This window comes from Desmodus rotundus, chromosome 6, assembly GCF_022682495.2.
Source record: "Desmodus rotundus isolate HL8 chromosome 6, HLdesRot8A.1, whole genome shotgun sequence".
Taxonomy (NCBI): Eukaryota; Metazoa; Chordata; class Mammalia; order Chiroptera; family Phyllostomidae; genus Desmodus; species Desmodus rotundus.
The window spans coordinates 146,579,017-146,599,093 of NC_071392.1; the positions used below are offsets into that span (position 1 = coordinate 146,579,017).

At 46.3% G+C, this 20,077-nt stretch overlaps 1 long non-coding RNA gene across 1 annotated transcript; it reads right to left on the minus strand.

Annotated features, from left to right (window-relative positions):
• Positions 1-8,031: 8,031 nt before the first annotated feature.
• On the minus strand, positions 8,032-13,472 carry LOC123478352 (uncharacterized). Its single transcript, XR_006653529.1, has 3 exons — positions 13,235-13,472; positions 9,945-10,153; positions 8,032-8,182 (listed from the first exon to the last, which is right to left on the minus strand). It is a non-coding gene; the product is annotated as an uncharacterized lncRNA (long non-coding RNA).
• Positions 13,473-20,077: the final 6,605 nt, after the last annotated feature.

Consider the following 20,077-nt stretch of genomic DNA (forward strand, 5'->3'; position numbering starts at 1 on the left):
ATTCCCTTATTCAAATCCAGTCTGAAGAGTTCTAATTGGTTTTACAAGTCTTTCTGCCATGGTTTTAACCTAGAACTCATTCCAACCAAGAATGTGAATCTAGGTGAGAACTGGCATTCGGCTTCACTGTATTATGAGCATGAAAATGTTTCTTTTCGGAAGGGGGTTGTGGAACTGGGTAAAAAAGGTGAAGGGATTAAGCAGGAAAAAAACGACTCATAGACACAGACAACAGTGTGGTGATTGATTACCAGAGGGAAAGGGAGGGTGGGGGAAGTAGGAGAGGGTAAAGGGAGATAAATGGTGATGGAAGGAGACTTGATTTAGGGTGGTGAACACACAGTACAGTTCACAGATGATATATTACACAATCATATACCTGAAACCTATATAATTTTATTAACCAATGTCACCCTCAATAAATTAAGTTTAAAAAATGAAAAATAAAAGAAAATGCTGCTTTGGGGGGCCATATGATGCTACTTCAGCAAATGCTACAAGCTGCAGAGTTACACCACTAGTTCAGTGTGTGGTTTGCAAACAATCGAGCTTGGATCTTAATTCAGACCTGGGTGCCCTAGCCTTTTCCACAGAAAGGGAACACGGCTGAGAAAGTGGCTCAGAGAGAACAAAGCTCCTTCACGGTCCTCCCTCCTGCTTTAATCTCTGCAGAAGCACAATTAACCAGGCAGCGCCCTGCCCACTGCTTTCATCACGCTCACTCAGAGAGGAGCTTTCTCTGGGCACAATCAAGTGCTTTCAAAGCTTAAAAGTCATGGCTTTTCAGTGAATGTAGCATGTCCATTCCCATTTCATTCAGAACATGAGGGAAACAGATTGTTCTTTGTCAAGTGGATAAAAAGAGAGGGGTGGCAGGGAAGACAAAAGACCAAAAAGAATCTATATTCTATGAGCATATGAGTTACTCCAAAGCGATGTTTAAATCTACTGGACAGTGATCAGCCTTTTAAGATTTCATAGACCCATAGAAGGTAGAGTTGGAAAGGATTGTAGAGACCAGCAAGTCCAATTCTGTGCATTGACGTAAGGGGAAACTGAGTCCCAAAAAGAAAACATGGCCTTCCTGAGGCCCCATGATTGGTTGGTGGCCAAGTAATGACTAGAACCCTGGCGTTCTGTCTGGTGCCCTTTCTGTCACACTAGACTATTCCCATATTCCCTTTCCTCACTTATCCTCTTCCAGTTGGTTTTTATAAATTTTTTCCAGCACATAGAATCCACCCCCTTGTGTACTAACCCCAAAATTCTCTAGTTTTCCAAGACCACTCTCTATTCCATGTGCTTCAAGAAGTTAACCCAGTTATTCTAGAAATAACTTCCGCTCCATTCTCTGAAATCACAGCATTTGTAATCTGAGTCATTCACTTGTTTGTATTGTAGCTTGCAAGTGACAATTTACAATTTAAATTGTCCTAAGTAAAAATAAAAGGGACAGTTTGTTAGCTGGAAAACTGAAAAGTCCAGGGGTAAATCTCACTTCTGGCATGGCTGAATCCTGAGATCGAGAGACAGCATCAGCACTCAGCATGATTCCCTCCACCTCTCTCCTCCGGGTGGGTTCCTGTCTCAGCATCTCCACCTCGCAATGGCAGGGAGGCTGTCAGCAGCTCCGTGTGGAATTTGTCCTCTCAACAGCATCATCAGGAAGCAGTTCTGTCTTTCCCAGCAGTTCCACAGACTTCCCACGTAGGAGTCTGTCTCATTGGCTCCGCCTGGGCGCGTGCCTGTTGTCAGCCTGCTGTGCTCACCTCCTCCGGGCCCCCAGAGGTCATGGTCATCATTAGACGGCTGTGGCACAAGCACCGGGATGCTTGGTTGTCGTTAGTGCATCACTTGGCAACAATGCAGCATGCTGCTGTTCCTGGTGAACTAAGAAATCGACAAGACTTGATAAAGTTAGTCTGGCAACCATGGTGTTATAGTGTAACCCCTCACTGGGGGCCTCCTGAGGCCTGTCAGGACCTCATGGCTGATGGGCCCAGTTCCGTCACCACCAACCCAAGTGCCTCCTCCAACGGGAACTGGGGCATCTCAAGAAGTTGGAAGTCTTTAAACATGCCACAGCCCGTTGTTGTCTCCTGGCATGTTCTGCTGATCATATATCCTTTGAGCTTATCAGAGTACTCTACAACTTTTGTTAAGAGTTTGGTTCAGAGAGAGCATTTTCTGATGACCTTCTGCCCATCTCTGAAAAATCACTGGAATGTGGGGCTCCAATTGGTCAGGGCTGGGTCACATGCTTCCTGAGCAGCTTCAATACCCACAGGACAGAAATGGCTATATTGTTGGATTCTTTAATAGTATATTTTTTCTTAGAGAGTGCTAAAGGCTCCTAAGAACATGGAGTGCGGAGCAACAATTCCAAGGAAAATCAGGTTTCTTGCCAGAAAAAGAGGAAATGGTTGTTAGGCAGGGAAGAAAAATGGTGATTCATCATAAGTGGTGTTTTCTTATTTTTTCATGTGTATAAATCTTGATTTTCCAAATCAATTTTAAGCTTCCTGAGGATGAAAACAGAGCTCAATGTCTACTCAATAATCAATACATTCTTCTTGATTAATCAAGAGCAAACATCTATTCGGCACGCACAGAGAACTAGGTGCTATGATGCTTTGAGGAATCTTAAGTATCAGACATTGCTTCAGGTTCGGACTTAGTTTGGTACAACAGACATCCCCTGAATATCCACCACATGCCAAGCACAGTGCTAGTACTGCGATTACAAAGCTGCACAAAATATAACCTCTGCCCTTAAAAAGCCTCATCTAATGGAAATAAGAATCGTAACACCACCATTTATTGAGTGCCTACAATGTGCAACGTATTTCACATACATTAATCTTAAGTCTTAGCACCCTCCCCTGGTATGACATATTTCATTACGATTTTACTGAGACCCAGAGAAAAACACCCAAAATCTGATCATCAAGCTTGAAGGTCAAACAAAGCATTAAGATGTCCAAAGACACAGGGCTAATATGTAGTGGAGTGGGGAATTCTGGTTGTAAGGTGTCTCAGAGTTGGTTCTGACCATTCAGGTATGTAGACATCAGAATAGTGGGGAAAGGAGAATCCATTGCAGAGCGACTTGCAGGTGTCTCTCTCCCCTGAGGAATTCTGAAAAGCCCTTAAGACCTTACTGCTTCCCTTCACGAACACACCCACCCACACCACTTTAATTTTACTTTTGAACACACTGCATCCTCAATCCTTTTCTGTACAAATTACAAAGCCATTCAACCATTTAAAGGAGCGCAGTGCCAGATAAATACAATATATTATAATTACCATTTTGATCATAATTCTTTTTTTCTTTAATGGAGCATTCTTTTTATGGCCACTGAACACTACTTCTGGTTGATTAGGCTTTTAGTATTTCGTAAGTTTCAATAGGAAATGAGCAGGATTAATACAGTATCTTGAATAATGAGCTATTAATGTATTTTTAATGACCAAGATGTTCTGACAAGAAACTTGTTGATTTTTGTCACTACAGCATTATTGGAAAAATGATCTGCACGTCGACTGAGTGATGTTTTGTTATGTGAAGTGGGGTGATGTCGTAGTGCAGCATTCTTTTGGAAGCCAGCCTGATTTAGGGAAGTTGTCTCAGAAGGAGGAAAGAGCTTAGAAATAAGACTAGAGTATGAACTGCAGCATTTTTTGGTATTCTAACCATAAAAAATCTGTATGTATTTCTCATAGAAGTTTTCAGTTTGTCTCCTTTGTTCCTTGCTTGTTAATATCTACTAACCCATTTTACAGATGGATAAAGTGGAAAGGCTTGTCCTGCTTCTGTCTGGATCTGACTTTCAAAACAATCATAGAATCAGTTTACTGGGGTTTTGTTTTGTTTTTAGGAGAGATTATATAACCTCTCTGAGTCTTGGTTTCTCCATCTGTTAAATGGAGATAATGAAGTGCGTGTTTCATGGGATGCTACAAAAATGAAATGAAATCATTCATGTGAAGTACCACTAGGTCTTCCCCTCCTTTAGTCCCTAGGCCAAGTCAATGAATGTCCCCTGCCTAAGACAGTACTTTTGGGGGAAACTTTGTATTTTAGTAGCCTTTAATATCCTACTCAGGTTGGGGCTTCCTGAGGTCAGGGACTACATCTTACACACTTTCCGTTTTAGTCCTTCCATGTACCCACTACTGGGCACAGGGCAGGCGATCGATAAACATCTGTCAAAGACTGGCCGCCGAGGTACCTCCCAGCACTTACGTGCTTTGACTGGCTCCAACAGACTTCTCAAGGAGCAGTTGGCTCGTTCAATGATCTTTCACTGTGACATGAAAACCCTTTATTTCCATGGTGGTAATAAATTTAATTGTAAGGAATCTATGGATAGACACCATCTTTCCAGCAAAAATGTAGCTGCAAATGCTTCCTAGGGTTAAATTTGAAGAGTAATAGTAAATGGAGTTGACTCAAGAAGAGAAGGAAGAAAGAAGCCAAGTATCTGGCATATCTGTGTGTAGTGTTTTATTTCAGGTAGAGATTTTGGGTAACTAAGTAGATTGGGTTATTTAAGGTAGCTTAAACAAACAAACAAACAAAAAAGCTATTTACATGTCTTCTTCTGTCTTATTGCTCCACTCTCCCCAGGGGAGGGGTGTTGCCTTTATCCCCATCCCATGGCAACTCATCACCATGTCCTTACTCTGTCCAGTAAGAAGAGGAAACGGGGAGGGAGTGTGTTCTTTCCCTTTAAGAACACCACCAGAAGTTGCACACACTTCTGTTCCTAGCTGGTTGGTTAGAATTTAGTCACAGGGCCATTCTAAGCTGCAAAACAAGATGGAAAATATAGCCTTTATTCTCTGTAGCCAAACGCCCAGCTATAAATCATAGAAGTCAGAGGCTTTATTGCTATAGAAGAAGAGAGAAGGGTTATCAGGATATATGACTAGAAGTCTCAGACACACACCATTTTCGTGGTGTCCTTTCCTTACTTGTAGAAGGAAGGAGTTCTCTGAGCTACCAAACAATAGGTTGTCATGTCATGTTATCCTAGATCCTACAGCCCAAGAAACTTTAGGGGGTCACCTGGTGTGGCCACCACTTCAGGTTTTAAAGGTGAAACCGCCTTTTACAGGCCTCAGGAGGCCCTCAGGAGGCCATGGCTTGCTTGCCCATCCTTGCCTCCTCAGCACCTACAAAAGTACCTGACTCACGGTAGAGGTACAGTAAAACCTGTTCAATACATATGTACACGTTTCTCAGTTTTATTTCCTCACTGTGTGGGAATTTCTGGGTCTGTTCCATTAAAAGCACACGTTGGAAATCATTTTGGGCCCCATTTGACAGGGAATGTTAGGAATCTTCTAAAGCAACTAAAAAAAGAGCTCTTATGAAACGGAGCAGAGAGAGAGATGAAAACATCGACGATCTTCCGGTCAGGGTGGACTTCATGAAAAGCTCTGAGCAACCGTAGTCCTGCTTCACAACTTCCTGTGATTTCAGGCCCTTTCATCCGAAAATGTCTCCCATTGGTCTGAAATTCTGCCACTAATTCTTTCTCTTGGTTAGCTGAAGCCCCATAGAATGTCAATAGTTTTAGAGAAGGCACCGCCACCCATCAGGTCACTGTCAGTTAGTGACACCTTTATCCACAGCAGCAGCAGGGCCCTGAACACAGGAGCAATGAGAAGCCATTTTTTTTAAGATGTTATTTATTTATTTTTAGAGAGAGGGGAAGGGAGGGAGAAAGAGAGGGAGAGAAACATCAAAGTGTGGCCGCCTCTTGCACGCCCCCCACTGAGGACCTGGCCCACAGCGCAGGAATGAGTCCTGACTGGAAATTGAACTGGCAACCCCTTGGTTAACAGGTCGGCACCCAGTCCACTGAGCCACACCAGCCAGGACAAGAAGCCATGTTTTTTATTGTAGGGAAGAGCTGCTAGAAACAACAGACCAGACTGAGGGGAGAAGGTGAACAGACCAGCCCAGCCAAGAGGCAGCCTGAGCATACCAGGCATGAGGGGGTCCGGGGAGTGGATGAGAGACCCAGGCTGACAGCCACCACCCCCTAACTTCCCAGATGGTAGCTGTGCTAGAGAAATATTTATAGAAGAGGTCAGTGGGGTATGATATTTATTCAATTAACTTATTTAATGAACATGCTTATTCATTATATCATGCTTACTATGTGCCAGGCACCATTCTAAGTGCTTAATAAATACTAACTTGAATTTAACCAGCCAAAGGCCTTGTGGAAAGTCAGAGCATGAGAACCATCTCCACTTGTTTCTGCCTGTGTGACCTTGAACTGATTCATGCCTTCGGAGGCTCATTTTTATCCCCTATAAAAGGGGTACCATAGTGAAAGCACCTCAGAGTTATGGTGAAGACCTATAAAGCTAAGAGCCATAAAGTTACTTTATAGACTGAAATCCTTAGCAAATCATGACTAATACTGTAAGTAAGCCTAGGACTGGCTTGGCCTGCAGAGCCAATAATAACAACAAAAACCGCCCTCGTGGTGCATGGTTATCACCGATTACCTACCTTGTGGGCTTTGGAACTGGGTGACTGCGTTCAGGTCTGTCAGTTGCATGACTTCAGGCAAGCTGCTTTATTCTCGGTGGTTCTGTTCCCCTCTCTAAAACTAGGGCTAATAATACTATCTACTCGTAGAGTTGCTGTGAAAACTTTAAAAAGATGATAAAAATAAGGTGCTTAGGACAACAGCCTAGAGCAAGGGTATCACACTCATCTTCACCGGGGGCCACATCAGCCTCGCAGTTGCCTTCAAAGGGCCGAATGTAATTTTAGGACTGTATAAATGTAACTGCTCCTTAGCTGGGGGCAAGGAGCTCAGTGCTGCCCCCAGGTAGAAACAAGGTGCCAGGCCAGATAAAACACAGAGGGCTGGATTCGGCTCTCAGGCCTTATGTTTACCCCCTGTGACCTAGAGTAATGCACCATAAATGGTACCTACGGGCTCTTGTAAGCCTCATTACAAAGTAGATAATTGTTGTTGTCATTGTCCTTATTTTCCAGAGAAAGAAGTAGAGACACAGACAGGTTAGGTCACTTGCCCGGTACCACGTATCTAGGGAGTGATAAAGCTGGGATTCCTAGACGGGTCTCTCTCTGACTTGGGCATTTTTGTGGCTGCCTAAGCGAAGGTTCACACTGTCCGTAATGTCATATCAGAAACACTGAAGAAATTCTTGAGCAAAAAAAAGGAATTATAAAGCTAGAAAAGAGATAATAAGTACCTGACGTCTCTTTACATGCTAAGTTGTTGCAAAAGGGAAACACAATCCGTCAAACACGGGCACTGGGGACTGGAGAGGCTCCCAGAAGCCATCTGCTCCCAGCTTCTGCCCAACGCTGGCACAGCACAGCTGGCGGATGATAACCAGACTCGTCCCCTCGCTCTTCTGGGCCATCACCCAAACCCTGCCATGCCATATATGGGTACTAATCAGTGGACTGTGAAGGCAAGTATCCCTCTTCCAGGCATGGCCTAGCGTCACCTCTTTCCTTCTAACTGCTTGATGCCATTGAGCATGGTGACCTAAAAAGCCACATTTGAAGATGATGGAGCCACCAGATGAAAGTGGCCTGAGTTCCTGAACCGCCTCCTAGCTAAGAACCGCCTGCCCATCAAACACAGCTAGCTAAGACTACATAAGCTAAAATAACTCTCTCTGATGACTGAACCATTATACAGTTTGGGTCTGTCCCAGCAGCTGGCATAACTAACCAATGCAGGGAGGAGGAAGAGGGAGGGCTTTCTAACATCCCTGACCACTGACCACCCAACCTCTGCTTAAATCTTTTCAGTGGTAGGGAATTTATTTTCTCCTGAAGTATTCACTGGCTCTTCATTCATTCAATCACCAGCTGTTTATTGAGTTCCTACTATGTGCCAGGCACCACACTAGGCACTAAAGAAGCAAGGATGAACCAGACACAGAGACCTCTGCCCTCATGAAGGGTGTTGCTCAGACTAGTTAGTAGAAAACGAGCAAGCGAGCAGCGGTGAGCCCAACATTTATTGACTTTGATAACTAACTGAAAGGAAATAGACTGATGGCACAGAGCGACTCGGGGGAGCAACAGATTTAGTTGGGGAAGTGGGGAAGGAGTTCAAGGAAGCCTTCTCTGAGGAGGTCACGACACCGGCACAATTGGCAGACCACTCTGTGGAAAAAAAACAGTTGGGTTGTTATTTTGTTTGTATTAACAGAAAAATGTGTCTCCTTTAGCTCTACCTCTAGTCCCAATTATAGAGTCTGGGGTCCCGGAGAAGTCTATTTTTTCTCATGTCCACTTGACAACTTCTCCAACACCCTGCGTGTGCAGACAGCTGTCACATCTCTCCTATCCCCCAGAATCCTCCCCCACCCCCTGCCCAAGCAGCCCATAGGGTTTGGGGGCCCAGGCACCTGCCCGAGGACGTGCTGCAGGTATTAGAAACAGCAAGTAGCTGGCACCAAGGACCCAGGTAAACAAGGGGGTCCCATGCAGAAGCTATGTGGGCCACCCCCCAGCGCCTTGAGGGTAATTGGCCCCACTCCCTGACCGGCTCGTCCCTTTCCCTGGGGGGCTTGCTGGCTGCTGGTTCCCGTCAGGCACTGATTCCTGACCTGACACTGTGAGGGAGCAGCAGGGTTAGGGCCTTCAGGGTCTCCCAATGGAAGCCTCTCTTCTCTCTCTGTCTCCGGAAATTTATTTTATGTTAAAACCATGTCCTTCACCCCTGGTTTGAACACCAGAACAAACTCAGCTGTCCCCAGCATTTGCCCCAAGCCTCAGGCATTTGGCTGGAGAGCCAAGGAGACAGTAGGAAGAGCTGCTTGGAGTTGGGATCCTCCAGATTCCTGCCACACGCCACTCAGGAGGCAGGGAGGCTGCATTGTACAAAGGCTCAGCCTCCCCCTCCTCAGAATTACCCAGAACAAGTCTGCCCTGCCCCTGAGGCAGCTCTCAGGAGGCAGAGGCCTATGCAAGTTCCAGGGCCTCTGAACTAGGCAATAGCCTCTATCCCACCCACCAGCTCTGGGGCTGGACTGAAGCCTTCTACCCTAGCGTGGTGCCCACAGGTGCTTTTCCTGCTTGGTTTGGAGGTAAAAACTGCTGCTACTTGTTTTCTCACACTTTCCACTGAGATCACTTAGGGCAAGAGTGAGTGGAGACTTCCAGAAGGCGTGGCGATATCAGGGAAGCAAACAGTGGTGGGATAAGCACAGGACACCCTCTGCCCAGCTCCTTCCATGTCAGAGTGGAGTCATACTGCCTGTAAAGCTGGCCTTCTGTGGCCTTCACACACCTTGTCCACTCCCTGGGCTCTTCTCCACTCAGCCTGACCTGTAGATATGGGTCCCCTGACCCATGGCTGGTCCCCCTTCCTCCTCTGCACACCCCCCCACTCAGGTGAGGGAGTAAGGCACCTAGGGAGCAAAGTTTAAGGAAGAGTTCCTTCTCCAGGTCATGCAAGTTCAGGGTCAGCCCTGAGAATAAGCATCTCCTTAAATTTGGCTCCCCAGGCACCTCCCCCACCGCACCTATTCCTGGCCCTGCACCCAAATGGCTTTCCATGCAGTTCCCTGAGGAAACGTTTTATTGATCTCCCTGATCCCCTGACCACTGGGAAGATCTGCAGATGGCTTTACCCTCCTGTGTAAAATACCGAATCCAGCTTGGAGAGACAGAAGTGTTTTCTTTGTTTTGTTTTGTTTGGGGTCAGATAGTATTTTGACTTTTGTTGTTGTTGCTGCTGTTGCCAATGTTTAAAATTCAGAAGAGTTCAGATTTAAAAAAGCATTCTGGTTTGTCTTGAAAACAGAAGATATGGCCCCTCTGGCTGGAGCAGAGCCACAGCTGCTCCTTTAGGCCCTTGGGCATGGCCTGAGCTCTCCAGGGCCCCGCAGTCCCTCCTGTGCCAGCTCACTGTTTTTATTACCTGCTCAGCCCCCTAGGCATTTGAAGTTGCGACCTTTGGTCTAAAGATAGATTATGTCCAGATAAAAAGTACAATTTCTGGCGGCAGTGACTGGCCAGTGAGGGGTACTGGGCCAGGGAGAGGAAGGGGAAGAATTCCTGATGTCCTTCGAATCAAGCCATGGAGGCAGGTCCCCGTTCCACCAGCCAGGGTGCATGAAGAATTGACACCTGCAGCTCGGGAGGAGAAACACGTTATGTGACAACATGAGAAGGGCTGCTGGGACGAACAGACTAACCCTGAGATGAAAACGGCACTGACCAAGGGCCAGGAGGCCTGCCTGGGTAGCCCACATCTACCCCTGACTTTTGTGTGATGTTGAATACAACTGCTCCTGAGCTCCTCACCCCTTATTAAGAAGAGTTGAGCTGGATTATTTTTAAGGTCCCTTCCAGCTCTTACTCTCTTGAATTGAATGCTTACTATTCTTAGGTGGAATTATTCTAGTAAAAGAGAGTCTTAGAACATTGTTCCAGCCTAGCTTAGAAGTGCAATTGAGCGAACATCAGAAACGACGTTTCATTGATAGCATGGAATTTTGTGACTTTCTCGGCTCTCTACGTATCCTTTCATAATTTCTCTGATTCTGGTGAGAATATACACTCACAGGAGCTCAAACAATAGCCTGACTCAACAGTCTCTTTCCTTAACAATCGCTTGTCTGCTTGAGAATTCACTAGGTTTGAAAAATAGTTTGCTAAAGACTGTCTCTATTTTTAAAATACCTGAGGAGAAGAAAGCTTCCTGTCCACACTGGGGTTGGCAGTCCTAGTGGAATTCAGTGCGACAGGCATCAACAAATACCTGGGCAGCACCCTGCGCGGTGTGAGCTGCAGACCAGGAACTACCATCAGAGGAAAGCCGAGTCCTTGTCCTCAAGGAGCTTCCAGTTGGGGAGGGGAGGTTAGTACAGTGCCTCCAGAACCCAAACGCACGACAGAGTAAGATAAAAGTCTCCCCGACTTAGTGCCAAGAGGAGGCCAAATAAGCAAGGAGTTATGTAGTCCGAAGGATGAAGAAGATGAGGGTGAGCAGAAAGGAACTTGGGCCCCAGTCGTTCCTTCATCTACTGAGGATAAAGGCTTCCCACTGCTGCCGGCTGCTGCGGCCCTGGGGTGTGGGGGTCACGAGGCAGGTGGAGTCCTGCTGGCAGTGCACTGACTTTCTAGTGAGGGGCAGACAAGTGCGCCAGTGCGCCCAACCACTTCCGGTACTGCTGAGTGCTGTGAAGATGCTAAAGGAAGTGACTATCAAGGTGGTGACTGTGAGTTGGACAGGGAAGACTTCTCTGAAGAGGCTCTGGTTAAGCTGTCAGGAGATGGCCTGGGGAACAGCACCCCAAGTCATCTCCAGACACTGCACATGGCCAGATATCCCTGGGGAGAGGGGCAAGTGCCCCCCAGTTTGGAACTGATATGGACCACATGACAGCTAATACCATCAGGCCACTGGAGCTAATGGGTCTTTCCTAACCCAAGAACCCGACATCCAAAATTGTTTTAGCTGCCAAATCAGGGGCAGCATGAATTGCTCCCCTACAGAGAAAGGACAAATGCCTTCTTGCAAAATGTTGTTTTATCTCCATGTTCTCTGGCATACCAGACTTCTTCCCCACCCTACTCTACTAAGTAATGCAGTGTGTGGGGGAGGTAGGGAACGAAGGTAATGAAGCCTGGTAGGAAGTGGGATATTTCATTCCAGGGCTCTTCGCCCCCAGACAAAGGGCAGGACAATTTGCTCTTTTTAATGCCAGGACCAGCCTCCTGTAACCCTGACTTGGACACGGCAGCTTCAGGAATTTATTCAAGCCTCTCCATTGTTTGAGGCAGAGTCTCCATAGCTATGTTTGTGTGTTTTTATTTCTTATTGTGTTTTTTAAAGATGACAAGAGGAGAAAATAAAGTATGATATGATTCAACAGATATGTTTCATGCCCTGTCTCCATTAGACCAGCATTTCTGATGGGCACCAGCCAAGATATGGTGCATTTGGGGAGCTGCCATCCCTGGGTTTGGACCCAATAAGGGGTCAAGCCACAGAGCAAGACTGAGGCCAGATCTGTTCTTGAACTCCAGGCTAAGAAATTTTACTTCGGCTCGTAGGGTACAGAAAATAGGGAGCCATGGAAGACTCTGAAGCAGGAAGCGTCACTCATTCAATATCTGAGGGGCTTTGGGGTTCACATGTACCTTCAGCAGAGCCAACCCCCTCCCCTGCCGGGCCCTGCACCTCAACTCAACCCTGTTTCTTCACTGGCGCAACCCAGCATGAGGGGCACAGAGGAGGTAGCCAGGAGGAGCCTCCCTGGGAACACAAGCAATGACTCCATTGCTCAGGACAGGTTCTTATCCCCACAGGGTCACAGGGTCTTGCCTCTGAAGGAGGGGATGATGAGTTTCGGTGTGACTCAGAAAGCAGACACAGCCTTGGCAGTACTTGAGAGCATTTGGGACACTCCTTACCATGTTTTGTTTTGTTTTGCTTTGTTCACAGGCCTTTAGAATAAGCTGCAGAAATAGCCTTAGGGGGCGCGGATCCCCTATCACTCTCCAGCTGCCACGAGCTGCCCAGGGCCTTTCCTGACCTGGCACCACCCACAACCCTTCATCAGTGTGGTCGTCTTTCCAAAACTGAGCCTACCTACCACAGAGGGAGCAGCGTTCGCCAGGTCAGCTCCAGGCAGCAGTGAAGAATGACTGCAGGCTGGCAATCACCGCCACCACAATCATACCTATGACTTAGCCAGACGCCAAGATCAATATGTGCATCCTGTCATCTAGTGGCCAGAACAGCCTGACGAAGTAGGTACAACTATTTTCTTCATTTGTTAAATAGACTGAGGCAGAGGCCAACTTTCCCAGTCACACAGCTAGTGTTTGGCAGAACCTAGCTTCAAACCTGGTTCTTACTCTAAAGCCAGATCTTTGGCTCCTGAATCTCGCATTTCTCAACACTTCGTTTAGGCACTGCCCCTTCCTCTGCTCACCAGCTACCCATTGCCTGGCACCTGTCTTTTCTCAGGTCAACATCCAGTTCTTCCCAAGCTCATCTCCTTTATCAGGACAGTCTCAGCTCCACCATGAATTGATTCTATGACCCGGGAAAAATCGTTTCATCCTTCTGAGCCTCAGTTTTCTCATTGGTACAGTGGGGGTGCCCTGCCCATTTCAGAGTCAGCGCAGGGATGAAATCAGTTTGTGTCCCCCAACCCCTCAATGACCTGTAATGGGCACATAATCAGAAGGTCTTACCTTGATGGTGCAAAGGCAACTCACAGAGTCAGAGGCTCGAGCCCTGCCCGGGGGCAGTGAGCACCCAGGAGGTCTCCACAAACAGTTTTGGGGGAAAGGTGTCTGCACCAGGGGAGTTTGGTATACCTGCCAACTCTGCTGGCAAAGCTCGCTCTGGGCTCTTTCTACAGAGAGAGGTCACATTCCACAGCCGGGCAGCCCCACACAAGGGAACAGCCCTGCCCAGAGACATACACTGGAAAAGTGAACAGGGCAGGGGCTCTGTTTGTTTATAAAAGGTTATGTGCCTCCAAGTTCTCTTGTTTGTTGCCAAGGCGAGAAGCATGCGGACTCCTTGCTCTCAGCTGGTAAACAGAAGCACTGTCTCCCCAGGGCTGGGGCAACAGTTCTCCCCATCGGCCGGCTGTGCACTGCTGTGCTCAGGACTCAGACTTGGGTCTGATGAAACAGGGGCCTGGGAGCAACAGCCCAGGGTTTGTGTCGTATCTGCTGCGCTAGTTTCCTGGAGCTTCTGTGACACAGAACCAGAGTGGGTGGCTTAGAGCAACAAAATTTCACAATAAATTTCTAGCTCTGGGGGCTAGAAGTTCAAAATCAAAGTGGCAGCAAGGCCATGTTCTGTCTGAGACCTGTAGGAGAAAAGTCCTCTCTGGTCTCTTTAGCGTCTGGTCATACTGATTGTGTTACCCCTCAGGCTGAACGTCCAGTTCGCACTGTATTTTGTGCCTGGAGTCTAGGTGTCAGAAGCCAAAAGGAAACCAGGCTTGCCTGAATAAGTCTTCTGAGAGAAATTTAATTGAAAATCATATTTATCCTTTATTCAACCGTTCTCAAACTTTATGTCCTCAGAACACATTTTTACTCTTAAAAATAGTGAGGACCCAAACAGCGTTTGTCTGTGTACGTTATATCTACCCATACCTAGTGCATTCAGAATTAAAGCTGAAAAATCTTAAATTATTTATTAATTAATTTCAAAAATAATAAAAATATCACGTAACATAAATAATACATTTTTTTTAATTACTGAATTTTCCAAACAAAAAAATTAGTAGAAAGAATGACATTATTGGACATTCCTGGAAATCTCTTTAATATCTGGCTTAATAGGAGACAGCTGGGTCTTCATATTCATTTCTGCGCCCAGTCTGTTATGCATCATGCGGCCTCTAGAAAACTCCACCATATACTTATGAGGGAATGAGAATGGAAGAGCAAATATTTTAGCATTATTATGAAAACAGAGTAAACTTTACAAACCTTTTGAAAAGACCTCAGGAACCCGAGAGGTTCCCAGGCGACAGCTTGAGAACTGCTGCTCTAATCTCTAAACTTTCTCGTGCCTCCCCTCCTGAGTTTCAAGTCCAAGGTACAGCTGGTTCACCTGACAGGCCACATTTACACCCTAATGGTTAGCCTACTAATATGGTCCCACCCTTGAGAATTATTTTGTTCACTGGCCTATAACCTGTGTCTTAAGGTGTAGCTGATTATTAAAAGCTTTGCTCAAAAAGCCAGGAAGCCTGGTTTTGCCACATACTAACTGTGACTACATCCGTTGTCCCTTCTGGGCCTTAGTTCATCCACTTGCCAAATAGATACTTGTTTAATTCACAAGACTGCTTAAATATTAAATTGAATAGTAGACATGAACATGCTTTTAACACATTCATGTAATAGGACATTATACCATTCTGTTAAATCATCACAGTATTTGGGATGCTTTGGGTATCAGTAACAGATAATACATCTCAGATGGGCATAAACTGACGGACTCATTTAACTGGAAAGTCTAGAGGTGGCATGAGCCCCGGGTGAGCTTTGACCCAGCACTTCATAACGGCGTCCGGGCTCTGATTTGCATCTCTCCCGTGCCCTCCGCTCTGCTCTGGATAGCTTCAGTCTCAGTTAGCCCCTTCCTCCTGTTAGCAACGACGACTGCTGGACTTCCTCCCATCCCACCTCGTTAGGCCACACTACCTGAGGTGAAAGAGAACCTCAATTCCAGAAGCTTCCATGAAAGACAGAAGAGCATTCTAACTCAGAGGGCCTCAGCAAATGTCTCTCCCTGGATCCAAACTGGGTCAAGTGCCCATCCCTGAACCAATCACCAAGTCTGGGTAATAAGGTAAGCTGATCGGCTCAATCTAATCAAAGTCCTCTGGAGCTGGGGACGGGATGACTCGCCCAAACCACTTGGCTTGGAAATTCTTCATTCTGTTAAGAAATGAGGTTTGCCCTGACGAGTGTGGCTCAGTTGGTTGGGCGTCATCCAGCAAAGCAAAAGGCCGCCAGTTCAATTCCCAGTCAGGGCACGTGACTGGGTTATGTGTTTGGTCCCCAGTCAGGCTGTGTACAGAAGGCAACCAATTGATTCCCTCACGTCGATACTTCTCTCCCTCTCTTTCTCTCTCCCTTCCCCTCTCTCTAAAAATAAATAAATAACATCTTTTAAAAAATGGGAAGGTAGGAACAATTGTTTGGAAGGCAGTCAATGAATGTCCAATATAACATCACAGATCTGTATTTATTAACCAAGGAAGATGATCACAGTGTGCCTAGTAAAATCCCCATCTACAGAGTTCACGTGTACACATGTATGTGTATAAATATATACCTTAGTGACAATGACTAGGGGATGGGATTATGGGTGACTATGCACTTATGTTTGTTAGTTTGTTTTCTGGTCATCTAAATAGCTTCTATATAATAGAAAGTATAATACTTTATGTAAAGTTTCCAATCAGGGACAAGTCTAAGATCCTATAGATTTTTGAAGCATAATCACCAGCCATGCCATTCTTCACTCCTAACACCTGAAGTCTTGCCTCCTAGGACCCCCCGAGGCTGACCTTAGCTCATGCCACCCAGTGGACCCCTAGACAAAGGGCTGAGCCAGTGCAAGAAACTTATATTTGCTTCAACACCCCTAAAGAATCACAGAAGCAGGATCTCTCGCTCAGAATAGAAAATAGTCTATTTTCATTCATATGCAACTCTAATTTTTATTGGTTCTTTTCCCCTGTCCCCCCCCTCCCCAAGTCCTCCATCAGCTCCCATGACCTCATCATGATATTTAGGATAATAGTTTTTTTCCCACAGGTCATCAGTTTCTAAAATAAATATATTTCCATCAACGGAAGCTGCAGAGTCACCGAAATTATTATACCTCAGTTCAGAGTCACAAGCTCATTAAAGACTGATTATTGTGCTTTTCCAAAAAGAATGGCAGTAGAAGGAGCAGGATGATTCTTTTTTCATTTAACTAGGGAAAGAGATGCACAGGCAGATTCACATAAAAGGCAGCAGCCTTCGGAGGAGGTAGCTGAGATAGTTAATAGGTAAGAAAATGAGGGAACAACAACAGAAGTCTTGCTTCATAAGCATTTCATTGGCCTCTGAATTTCCCTGGAAGTCTCTAACAGCAGTGAGGCAGTTTAGTCAAAAGGAAAAAATTCAAGAACAGAAGTCAGGAATTCTAGATCCCATACTGCATCTTATTCCAGGAGGGACCTTGTCCACCTCCCTGGGCCTTTGAACAAAATCAGAGATGGCAAATGGCTGACATCGCTCCACCACCCCCGTCTTCATCCTCCTGGTGGCCATCACTAACCCTTTCCCAATGAGCCCAGATGCGGCCTGAGAACCCACGCCATGCTCCAAGCAGCCATTCGCCACTTATCAGTGAACACGTGAGGCTGTCTGATTTCCCTGGGCTAACGATTTCTAAAATGCCTATGAAATCCTGACTCTCTGATTTCCCTTTGCTGACCCAGGCTTACTTCATTTGCTAAATGCTCACAGCTGGCATTTAATAATCAGTCATAACAGTATTAACATCATTCATAAAAACAACTGAGAGTTATGAGTGCTTACCATGGAGAGGAGATTAAAACAATGGCAACACATCTGACTCTGCATGTCAGAGGAATTGTCATGTGCAAGAGACAGGAAAGTCTGTGTAACCCCGAGATGGAACTGGGGTTTTTCAAGGCCACCGGCTGCCCCATACACACATATTTCTCTACCTCTGGATGTATTTCCAGCAAAGTGAGCTCAGCAACACCCCAGGGAGGCTGTAGAACAGGGTCACAATTATGTGAGATGGACCCAGTGGAAGTGATGGTGACCAGGGAGCACATGTCTAGTCTGAAAGGGACAGGAACCATGATGTTCCAAACAAATGCAGCCCCGTGTTTCTCTCCTCCCTGCTCTCCCAGCCTCCAGCTGTCCTACCTCCTTTCGTATGAGCTCCCTCTTGTTGTCTCCCCACTAGGCAAGTAGCAGCATCTGCCACACATTCGTGTGTACATAATGAGAAGGTGGCATAAGTGGCATAAATAAGTGCCATTGGAACGCAAAGCAAAGACAGGTGGATTTGGTGTGATGGGGCTGATGGAGACCTCCTGGAGAAGATGGCATTGGCTCTGGTCTCTGAAGGGGCTTGGAGTCCAACATACAGAGATAAAAAGGAAAAGGCCCTCCAGGCAGGAAAATAGCATGAGCACGGCAAGGGGGTAAGGAAATGTTGGAGCAGAGGGACTATAAAGAAGGAAGCGATAAAACTGGAAGCATAGGTCCCAGTCAGACCACAAAGGTGCTCGGATGCTCCACCCAGGAAGTTGGATTTCATGATGCAGTTTAGGGGGTTAACATTGCGCCCACTCCTTGGCTTTCCCACAGCAACCCTCCTGGCCTCTCGCCTCATTCCTCACTCAGGCGTCCCCTGGGGAAGAATGGGAAAGAGGCAAAACTCATCTGACTCTGTCACCTGCTACTTAATCTCGTCCCAACTGGTTCAGAAGGACAATGAACCACACCACTTCCTGAGTTGGGCTTATTCAAATTATGCAGTCAATCAACAAACTGAGGGCCCATAATGTGCCAGGCACTGGGGACAAAATGAGGGACAAAGCAAACTATGTCCTGCTCTCTTACTGCTTACAATCTACTGGAGGATATAGATGGTGATTAAGTCAATAAATAACAAAATAATTACAAGCTATAAGAGCAATAAAATAAACAATTACGGTGCTGAGATAAGGAATGGGGGAGGTGGCAGTGATCAGAAGACCTACAGTAGATGTGATAGAGAAAGCTCTCTGAGTATGTAATGTTTAAACAGAGACCAGAAGAGTGCAAAGGAACCAGCCAGGTGAAATGGGGATGGAGGGAGGAAATTTGCAGAAAAAAAGGATGGCATATGCAAAGGCCCTGGGACAGGAAAGTGCCAGGTCAGAAGAAACTGAAACTGGAACACGGTAGCCAGAACATTAGTGGAGCAGAGACAGTGATTCTCACAGAGTTACTGACCCACTGACAAGTGGAACAAATCTACTTGAACATGTACCCTGCCGGCCCTCATTCTATTATACATCCTATGGGAAATAACTTCCCAAGTGGAATGGATACCTCTGTGAAGCCAAAAGGCATCTGTCCGTGGCCAAAAGGAAGGGGCAGACAAGCTTGCATATATCGTGGGCCAGAGGGTGGCGGTGGAAAAACGGATGGTGTTCCTTTTGGGAAATAAACTTTGAAGGAGAAAAGAATATCTCCTTTCAGTTTCTTCATGAGTCCATAAAGTCTGCTTTCTTAGCCAAACATGCCACATCCCGAGAACCTCAAGACACCAAGTGTTAGCATCTTTCAGGAATTTCCCCTGGAAGAACAGTGTTCAGTGTTTAGCTTTTCAGGAGGGAAGGGAAATTTTTTTTTAAAGAAAAGTTTCCATGCCAATCGGAAGGAAGAATGGTAGAAGAATCACAAGTCCCTGGCAATTTCTCGAAGCCAACTAGCAAATATGACCTAGAGGAGAGAATTAAGCAAATATTCCTTTTAAAAGAAAGCTGATGCTCCAAAGGCATCAATTGGGAGCACGGAGGCCCTTGCTTCATGTATAGACACTGAGCTCATCTCAAAGATTTGGGCTCAGTAAGAGGATGAAGGGCCCAGAGATCTGCCTTTCTCACTGGGACCGAGTGTTTCTCTTGTCATGGAAGAACGCTGTCCCACTTGGACTGGGAGAGAGGGCCATTAGAGTGAGAAGGGAACAGAGCCAGAGAAAGTCAGAGGTATGGAGACTCTTTGGGAAGTCTGTACAACTCTGGGCTGTGTTCCTGTGTGGCTGGAGTCGCACCTGCCTCAGCCTCGGGTTCTTCACCCCTTTTTGCCCTGCCTGTGATCACTCGTCACCCTCCGCAGAATCCTCAGCTCCTGGCTCTGCCCAGCCGTATGTCCAACTCTCTGCCATGCCTGTTTTGGCTTGACAAGAAGACACAAACAAGGCTTTCAGGCCACAAATCTCCAGTCCCCTCTGTTGACCTGACTAAGGCCAACACCTCTACCTGTTCGGGGAATGAACCCCATTTCTCCTCTCCTACTCAAGAACTTGGCTGACATCTTTGCCCGCATGCTCTCCCATGTGAACATCCAGTCCTCCATTGGATCGGCCCCTAGGCCTATGGACTTGCTGTAGCATCTCTCATCACTTTGGCACCCACAGCCCCTCCAGCGACCACCCCCATTCCTCTGTCTCCCTTAGAGCAACCCTCCTTGAAAAAGTTGTCTCTACTTGCCATCTTCAACCCCTCCACATGCATCATCTCTGTCATCCTCTTCAGCCAGGCTTCCAGCCATCCACTCCACAGAAACACAGTCCTCTTGGATCCCTAGCCCCTCCTAATAATACCATTGTGCTGGGGGTTAGGGTGTCAGCATAAGAATTGGGAGGGGGAAACAAACATTTGGGCCATAACATACGAGAATTTAAACATCCAGTTGTATCCCCAGCCACATCTTAAAATAGGCAGAATTAGTTTGCAAGTTTTCAGTTCAATAATCATG